Source organism: Lepisosteus platostomus, chromosome 9, assembly GCF_059453375.1.
Source record: "Lepisosteus platostomus isolate fLepPlt1 chromosome 9, fLepPlt1.hap1, whole genome shotgun sequence".
Lineage (NCBI taxonomy): Eukaryota > Metazoa > Chordata > Actinopteri > Semionotiformes > Lepisosteidae > Lepisosteus > Lepisosteus platostomus.
In genome coordinates, this window is record NC_142619.1 from 3,010,254 (window position 1) to 3,019,940 (window position 9,687).

Sequence of the window (9,687 nt, forward strand, 5' to 3'; positions counted from 1 at the left end):
GTAGTAGCTGTATTAGTAGCAGTATACAGTAGAAAGACTGTAGTAGCTGTATTAGCAGCAGTATACAGTAGAAAGACTGTAGTGTCTGTATTAGTAGCAGTATACAGTAGAAAGACTGTAGTGTCTGTATTAGTAGCAGTATACAGTAGAAAGACTGTAGTGTCTGTATTAGCAGCAGTATATAGTAGAAAGACTGTAGTGTCTGTATTAGTAGCAGTATATAGTAGAAAGACTGTAGTAGCTGTATTAGTAGCAGTATACAGTAGAAAGACTGTAGTAGCTGTATTAGTAGCAGTATACAGTAGAAAGACTGTAGTGTCTGTATTAGTAGCAGTATACAGTAGAAAGACTAGTGTCTGTATTAGTAGCAGTATACAGTAGAAAGACTGTAGTGTCTGTATTAGCAGCAGTATATAGTAGAAAGACTGTAGTGTCTGTATTAGTAGCAGTATATAGTAGAAAGACTGTAGTAGCTGTATTAGTAGCAGTATACAGTAGAAAGACTGTAGTAGCTGTATTAGTAGCAGTATACAGTAGAAAGACTGTAGTGTCTGTATTAGTAGCAGTATACAGTAGAAAGACTGTAGTAGCTGTATTAGTAGCAGTATATAGTAGAAAGACTGTAGTAGCTGTATTAGTAGCAGTATATAGTAGAAAGACTGTAGTGTCTGTATTAGTAGCAGTATACAGTAGAAAGACTGTAGTGTCTGTATTAGTAGCAGTATACAGTAGAAAGACTGTAGTGTCTGTATTAGTAGCAGTATACAGTAGAAAGACTGTAGTGTCTGTATTAGCAGCAGTATATAGTAGAAAGACTGTAGTGTCTGTATTAGTAGCAGTATATAGTAGAAAGACTGTAGTAGCTGTATTAGTAGCAGTATACAGTAGAAAGACTGTAGTAGCTGTATTAGTAGCAGTATACAGTAGAAAGACTGTAGTGTCTGTATTAGTAGCAGTATACAGTAGAAAGACTGTAGTAGCTGTATTAGTAGCAGTATATAGTAGAAAGACTGTAGTAGCTGTATTAGTAGCAGTATATAGTAGAAAGACTGTAGTAGCTGTATTAGCAGCAGTATACAGTAGAAAGACTGTAGTAGCTGTATTAGTAGCAGTATACAGTAGAAAGACTGTAGTAGCTGTATTAGTAGCAGTATACAGTAGAAAGACTGTAGTGTCTGTATTAGTAGCAGTATACAGTAGAAAGACTGTAGTAGCTGTATTAGTAGCAGTATATAGTAGAAAGACTGTAGTAGCTGTATTAGTAGCAGTATACAGTAGAAAGACTGTAGTAGCTGTATTAGCAGCAGTATATAGTAGAAAGACTGTAGTGTCTGTATTAGTAGCAGTATATAGTAGAAAGACTGTAGTGTCTGTATTAGTAGCAGTATATAGTAGAAAGACTGTAGTAGCTGTATTAGTAGCAGTATACAGTAGAAAGACTGTAGTAGCTGTATTAGCAGCAGTATATAGTAGAAAGACTGTAGTGTCTGTATTAGTAGCAGTATATAGTAGAAAGACTGTAGTGTCTGTATTAGTAGCAGTATATAGTAGAAAGACTGTAGTAGCTGTATTAGTAGCAGTATACAGTAGAAAGACTGTAGTAGCTGTATTAGCAGCAGTATACAGTAGAAAGACTGTAGTGTCTGTATTAGTAGCAGTATACAGTAGAAAGACTGTAGTAGCTGTATTAGTAGCAGTATACAGTAGAAAGACTGTAGTAGCTGTATTAGTAGCAGTATACAGTAGAAAGACTGTAGTAGCTGTATTAGTAGCAGTATATAGTAGAAAGACTGTAGTAGCTGTATTAGCAGCAGTATACAGTAGAAAGACTGTAGTAGCTGTATTAGCAGCAGTATACAGTAGAAAGACTGTAGTGTCTGTATTAGTAGCAGTATACAGTAGAAAGACTGTAGTAGCTGTATTAGTAGCAGTATACAGTAGAAAGACTGTAGTAGCTGTATTAGTAGCAGTATACAGTAGAAAGACTGTAGTAGCTGTATTAGTAGCAGTATATAGTAGAAAGACTGTAGTAGCTGTATTAGTAGCAGTATACAGTAGAAAGACTGTAGTAGCTGTATTAGTAGCAGTATACAGTAGAAAGACTGTAGTGTCTGTATTAGTAGCAGTATACAGTAGAAAGACTGTAGTAGCTGTATTAGTAGCAGTATACAGTAGAAAGACTGTAGTAGCTGTATTAGTAGCAGTATACAGTAGAAAGACTGTAGTAGCTGTATTAGTAGCAGTATATAGTAGAAAGACTGTAGTAGCTGTATTAGTAGCAGTATACAGTAGAAAGACTGTAGTAGCTGTATTAGTAGCAGTATACAGTAGAAAGACTGTAGTGTCTGTATTAGTAGCAGTATACAGTAGAAAGACTGTAGTAGCTGTATTAGTAGCAGTATACAGTAGAAAGACTGTAGTAGCTGTATTAGTAGCAGTATACAGTAGAAAGACTGTAGTGTCTGTATTAGTAGCAGTATACAGTAGAAAGACTGTAGTAGCTGTATTAGTAGCAGTATATAGTAGAAAGACTGTAGTAGCTGTATTAGTAGCAGTATATAGTAGAAAGACTGTAGTAGCTGTATTAGTAGCAGTATACAGTAGAAAGACTGTAGTGTCTGTATTAGTAGCAGTATACAGTAGAAAGACTGTAGTAGCTGTATTAGTAGCAGTATACAGTAGAAAGACTGTAGTGTCTGTATTAGTAGCAGTATACAGTAGAAAGACTGTAGTGTCTGTATTAGTAGCAGTATATAGTAGAAAGACTGTAGTAGCTGTATTAGCAGCAGTATACAGTAGAAAGACTGTAGTGTCTGTATTAGTAGCAGTATACAGTAGAAAGACTGTAGTAGCTGTATTAGTAGCAGTATACAGTAGAAAGACTGTAGTAGCTGTATTAGCAGCAGTATATAGTAGAAAGACTGTAGTGTCTGTATTAGTAGCAGTATATAGTAGAAAGACTGTAGTGTCTGTATTAGTAGCAGTATATAGTAGAAAGACTGTAGTAGCTGTATTAGTAGCAGTATACAGTAGAAAGACTGTAGTAGCTGTATTAGCAGCAGTATACAGTAGAAAGACTGTAGTGTCTGTATTAGTAGCAGTATACAGTAGAAAGACTGTAGTAGCTGTATTAGTAGCAGTATACAGTAGAAAGACTGTAGTAGCTGTATTAGTAGCAGTATACAGTAGAAAGACTGTAGTAGCTGTATTAGTAGCAGTATATAGTAGAAAGACTGTAGTAGCTGTATTAGCAGCAGTATATAGTAGAAAGACTGTAGTAGCTGTATTAGTAGCAGTATATAGTAGAAAGACTGTAGTAGCTGTATTAGTAGCAGTATACAGTAGAAAGACTGTAGTAGCTGTATTAGTAGCAGTATACAGTAGAAAGACTGTAGTGTCTGTATTAGTAGCAGTATATAGTAGAAAGACTGTAGTGTCTGTATTAGTAGCAGTATATAGTAGAAAGACTGTAGTAGCTGTATTAGTAGCAGTATACAGTAGAAAGACTGTAGTAGCTGTATTAGTAGCAGTATACAGTAGAAAGACTGTAGTGTCTGTATTAGTAGCAGTATACAGTAGAAAGACTGTAGTGTCTGTATTAGTAGCAGTATACAGTAGAAAGACTGTAGTGTCTGTATTAGTAGCAGTATACAGTAGAAAGACTGTAGTGTCTGTATTAGTAGCAGTATATAGTAGAAAGACTGTAGTAGCTGTATTAGTAGCAGTATACAGTAGAAAGACTGTAGTGTCTGTATTAGTAGCAGTATATAGTAGAAAGACTGTAGTAGCTGTATTAGTAGCAGTATATAGTAGAAAGACTGTAGTAGCTGTATTAGTAGCAGCACTAGCAGAATTAGAAGCACTGGGACTGGTTGTCTCACTGTACGGATGAAAACCCAGTGTCTGCATTTGCTGCAGTACAATCTGTTTTTATGTCTTCTCATCTGATATGTCCCTCTCCCTTGTCTCCGCGTGTGTCTCTGCGCCCCTCCCCAGCCTAGTGGAATAGTCTTTCCCTCTCTCCGGATTTCCAGTGTCAGATTACACCCTCTCTGCCCCTTCCACCCATCGATTACAGGAGAACAGATACTCCCGCAGGGACAGGAGGTCAGGCCAGCAAGGAGACCGATTCCCACTGGGGCCTGACTGGAAAAGAGAGTCCAGGAGTAAATATACACTCTCGCAGTCAGTGCCCTGTTACTGTACTGGAGAGTCCAGTCAGTGTGTCTGTATGAACCCCTCTCTCTCTCAGTGCAGTGTTAATGTACTGGAGTGTCCAGTCAGTGTGTCTGTATGAACCCCTCTCTCTCTCAGTGCAGTGTTAATGTACTGGAGTGTCCAGTCAGTGTGTCTGTATGAACCCCTCTCTCTCTCAGTGCAGTGTTAATGTACTGGAGTGTCCAGTCAGTGTGTCTGTATGAACCCCTCTCTCTCTCAGTGCAGTGTTAATGTACTGGAGTGTCCAGTCAGTGTGTCTGTATGAACCCCTCTCTCTCTCAGTGCAGTGTTGATGTACTGGAGTGTCCAGTCAGTGTGTCTGTATGAACCCCTCTCTCTCTCAGTGCAGTGTTAATGTACTGGAGTGTCCAGTCAGTGTGTCTGTATGAGCCCCTCTCTCTCTCAGTGCAGTGTTAATGTACTGGAGTGTCCAGTCAGTGTGTCTGTATTAACCCCTCTCTCTCTCAGTGCAGTGTTAATGTACTGGAGTGTCCAGTCAGTGTGTCTGTATTAACCCCTCTCTCTCAGTGCAGTGTTAATGTACTGGAGTGTCCAGTCAGTGTGTCTGTATGAACCCCTCTCTCTCTCAGTGCAGTGTTAATGTACTGGAGTGTCCAGTCAGTGTGTCTGTATTAACCCCTCTCTCTCTCAGTGCAGTGTTAATGTACTGGAGTGTCCAGTCAGTGTGTCTGTATGAACCCCTCTCTCTCTCAGTGCAGTGTTAATGTACTGGAGTGTCCAGTCAGTGTGTCTGTATTAACCCCTCTCTCTCTCAGTGCAGTGTTCATGTACTGGAGTGTCCAGTCAGTGTGTCTGTATGAACCCCTCTCTCTCTCAGTGCAGTGTTAATGTACTGGAGTGTCCAGTCAGTGTGTCTGTATTAACCCCTCTCTCTCCTAGTGCAGTGTTCATGTACTGGAGTGTCCAGTCAGTGTGTCTGTATGAACCCCTCTCTCTCTCAGTGCAGTGTTAATGTACTGGAGTGTCCAGTCAGTGTGTCTGTATGAACCCCTCTCTCTCTCAGTGCAGTGTTAATGTACTGGAGTGTCCAGTCAGTGTGTCTGTATGAACCCCTCTCTCTCTCAGTGCAGTGTTCATGTACTGGAGTGTCCAGTCAGTGTGTCTGTATTAACCCCTCTCTCTCTCAGTGCAGTGTTCATGTACTGGAGTGTCCAGTCAGTGTGTCTGTATGAACCCCTCTCTCTCTCAGTGCAGTGTTAATGTACTGGAGTGTCCAGTCAGTGTGTCTGTATGAACCCCTCTCTCTCTCAGTGCAGTGTTAATGTACTGGAGTGTCCAGTCAGTGTGTCTGTATGAACCCCTCTCTCTCTCAGTGCAGTGTTCATGTACTGGAGTCTCTCAATATCAGTCTCTCCTTTACTCTCTGTCTCTCCCATCCTCCCACACTGAGCGTCTGTTCGTTGACTAATCTTTGCCTAAAATCACACAGATAATCCTGCCTCCATCTGTCCCCGGGAGAGAGAGAGAAAGTGAGCGAGAGAGGATAGGGTTACTTTTACTGGCCAGCAGAGTGCAGTAGCCCTGCGCAGAGGGGAGTTCACCCAGGGAACGCAGGAAACCCGATTCGTCTCTGACTACCTTGTAAAAACATTTGATAAAGTGAGTTTTCTAAGCAGCCGTATCGCCCTGCAGCTCCCAGCTGACAAACCCCACTGGAGCCCAGCAGGTGGGAGCCTGGCCAGTACCTGGAGGGGAGACTCCTGGGAAAGCTGAGGCTGCTGCTGGGAGAGGTGTGAGTGGGGCCAGCAGGGGGCGCTCACCCTGCGGTCTGTGTGGGTCCTCATGCCCCAGTATAGTGACGGGGACACTAGACTGTAAACAGGCGCCGTCCTTCGGATGAGACGTCAAACCGAGGTCCTGACTCTCTGTGGTCATTAACAATCCCAGGGTGTCTCTCGACAAGAGTAGGGGTGTCACCCCAGTGTCCGGCCAAATTCCCCCCCTGGCCTTTACCCCTCATGGCCTCCTAATAACCCCCCTCTCTGAACTGGCTCCATCCCTCTGCTCTCCTCCCCACTGAGAGCTGGTGTGTGGGAGAGGACTGGAGCATCATCCAGGTGGGGCTGCACACTGGTGGGGGTAGTGGGATTCCCCCTGACCTGGGAAGAGCTCGGAGTGGAGGGTCCAGACAGGGGCTATACAAGTGTGGGGGATTATTATTATTAATGAACGAAATAAAAAACTATCAGCGGCCCAGGAGAACGACAGAAAATGCCCGGGTGACAGCTCGCAGGCATAACGAGGCCAGCAGCGCCCCCTTGTGGACAGATGAAGAATTTCCGCACAGCGAAAGACCAAGAAAGATGAAAAAAACGTGCAAGTATTATACTTTTCAGAGCCAAGAGAGGTATTTGTCAGTGTAAGAGTGCAATTCTATAGAGACAGAAAACTTTATTTTTGGGAGGGGTTGAAGGATCCTTGTTCGTAAGGGGCTGGCGGGACACGGAAGGAGGTAAAGAGCTCAGAGGGTGGACAGCAGTCATGAATTCATTATAACGATTATGATTCACGGAGCTGAGTGACGAGAGCCGGCTGGCAGCCGCAGGTGAGGCTGGGAGCAGGGCGTGTGACCGAGCTGTTCCAGGAAGGAAATGGAAACTCGCACAGGACCGGTCCCGCTGACGAGGGCGGACCCTGCAGGGCACGCTGGGATTCGGACCCCGGATCTCCTGTTGACGAGACGGGTGCATTTACCAGCTCGGCCACGGCGCCGGCAGAGGGGACCCCCTCTCACGGCCCCCTGGGGACCTCCCCCCCTTCTCCTCTACAGTGGCCCTGTGATCCAGCTCTGCCCGAGAGTCCCCCCTGGTCAACAGCATGTCCAGCACAGCGCAGGCTCCCAGGGGGAAGTCACGAGTGGGAGTGGAATAGGACCTAGAGTCCGGGGGGCGGGGGGGCCCTACTGACCACTGGACCACCGCACACCCAACCCTGCAGTAAAAATAACACTGAAAGCCAGCGAAGGAGCTCGGGGGATCAGGTACCCTGCAGATCCCTCCACTGTGTCCTTTCATAAGGGAAATTCTCTGGCCACTCATGTGTATACAAGATCAGATCACTTTATTGGCCAGATACAATGTCTTGCATGAGGAATGTGTCTTTTCTCAGACCCCAGCCTGCTCTCCAGGAGACACACAGACAGGGAGAGAGAAGCTGGGGGTCAGAGCGCAGGGTCGGCCATTTATCCAGCACCCCCGGAGCAGCTGGGGTGAAGGGCCTCGCTCAGGGGCCCCACGGAGTAGGATTCCTCTGCTGGGCCACGGGATTTGAACCAGCAACCTCCCAGCCACAGGCGCAGATCCTGAGCCACAGATCCACCACTCCGCCCCCTCGTATATATATGCACAAGGAATCCAGCAGGTCTTGTCACACTTGCCCAAGAGCGCTGGTGGTGTTTTCATCTCCAGTGTATCCCAGTGACAGGCGATGGAGCTGACGTCCCAGGTCTGCTTCTGCTTTCTCCTGCTCCTGCCAGCGCCAGCTGTGACTGAGGTGACGTCTTTCCAAAGCTGACCTCAGTTTTCTTCGAATAACTCAAGCTCTTGTGACCTACTGTATCCAGGCCTTGGCCGCCTGGATCAGAATCCCTGCAAAGGCACCTGCCAGATGTTTGGTGGTGTTTATAGATTTGCAACTCTTTATGACACAAGACACAGGATTCCTGTGTAATCAGCCTACGCATTTAAAAACTATCTGAATACTGGAAGACATAACCCCTGGTTTATTGAACCCCAGGTGAGTCTGTTTATTTACATTTACATGGTTCCAGTAAAACAGTCCGTTTAAACTGGGGGCAGGTGTGAATAACATACAGCGTGTCTTTTAGTCTGTGGTTAAAAAAAATAGTTTTAAAATACGATTTCTCTCACAAACACCTTTTGATTCTAAACAGTATATTACCCATTGAAATTGACAGAAATTCTAGAAATGGTCTGAAAAACATTGATATTCTAGAGTGGTGGAATCAGTTCTCATATTTTTCTGGATGAGGCTGTTTTGTAATAAAATGTAGGCTCACTGTCTGTTCCTCAGGCTGGGACAGGAGATCACACACTGTATTATTATTATTGAGAGACAGGCTCACTGTCTGTTCCTCAGGCTGGGACAGGAGATCACACACTGTATTATTATTACTGAGAGACAGGCTCACTGTCTGTTCCTCAGGCTGGGACAGGAGATCACACACTGTATTATTATTATTGAGAGACAGGCTCACTGTCTGTTCCTCAGGCTGGGACAGGAGATCGCACACTGTATTATCATTACTGAGAGACAGGCTCACTGTCTGTTCCTCAGGCTGGGACAGGAGATCACACACTGTATTATTATTATTGAGAGACAGGCTCACTGTCTGTTCCTCAGGCTGGTACAGGAGATCACACACTGTATTATTATTATTGAGAGAGAGGCTCACTCTCTCTTCCTCAGGCTGGGACAGGAGATCACACACTGTAGTATTATTATTGAGAGACGGGCTCACTGTCTGTTCCTCAGGCTGGGACAGGAGATCACACACTGTATTATTATTATTGAGAGACAGGCTCACTATTCCTCAGGCTGGGACAGGAGGTCACACACTGTATTATTATTATTGAGAGACAGGCTCACTGTCTGTTCCTCAGGCTGGGACAGGAGGTCACACACTGTATTATTATTATTGAGAGACAGGCTCACTGTCTGTTCCTCAGGCTGGGACAGGAGATCACACACTGTATTATTATTATTGAGAGACGGGCTCACTGTCTGTTCCTCAGGCTGGGACAGGAGATTGCACACTGTATTATTATTATTGAGAGACAGGCTCACTGTCTGTTCCTCAGGCTGGGACAGGAGATCACACACTGTATTATTATTATTGAGAGACAGGCTCACTGTCTGTTCCTCAGGCTGGGACAGGAGATCACACACTGTATTATTATTACTGAGAGACAGGCTCACTGTCTGTTCCTCAGGCTGGGACAGGAGATCACACACTGTATTATTATTATTGAGAGACGGGCTCACTGTCTGTTCCTCAGGCTGGGACAGGAGATCACACACTGTATTATTATTATTGAGAGACGGGCTCACTGTCTGTTCCTCAGGCTGGGACAGGAGATTGCACACTGTATTATTATTATTGAGAGACAGGCTCACTGTCTGTTCCTCAGGCTGGGACAGGAGATCACACACTGTATTATTATTATTGAGAGACAGGCTCACTGTCTGTTCCTCAGGCTGGGACAGGAGATCACACACTGTATTATTATTATTGAGAGACAGGCTCACTGTCTGTTCCTCAGGCTGGGACAGGAGATCACACACTGTATTATTATTACTGAGAGACAGGCTCACTGTCTGTTCCTCAGGCTGGGACAGGAGATCACACACTGTATTATTATTATTGAGAGACGGGCTCACTGTCTGTTCCTCAGGCTGGGACAGGAGATCACACACTGTATTATTATT

At 44.4% G+C, this 9,687-nt stretch overlaps 1 protein-coding gene and 1 long non-coding RNA gene across 2 annotated transcripts in view; one reads left to right on the forward strand and one right to left on the reverse strand.

The window, feature by feature from the left end:
- The window catches only part of LOC148654383 (uncharacterized), a 175,142-nt gene that overhangs the window by 116,860 nt on the left and 48,595 nt on the right, over window positions 1–9,687 (reverse strand). The window lies entirely within an intron of this gene.
- LOC148654388 (vesicular glutamate transporter 1-like) overlaps window positions 1–9,687 on the forward strand; it is a 131,309-nt gene that overhangs the window by 44,127 nt on the left and 77,495 nt on the right. The gene's annotated exons all lie outside the window — the stretch shown is intronic.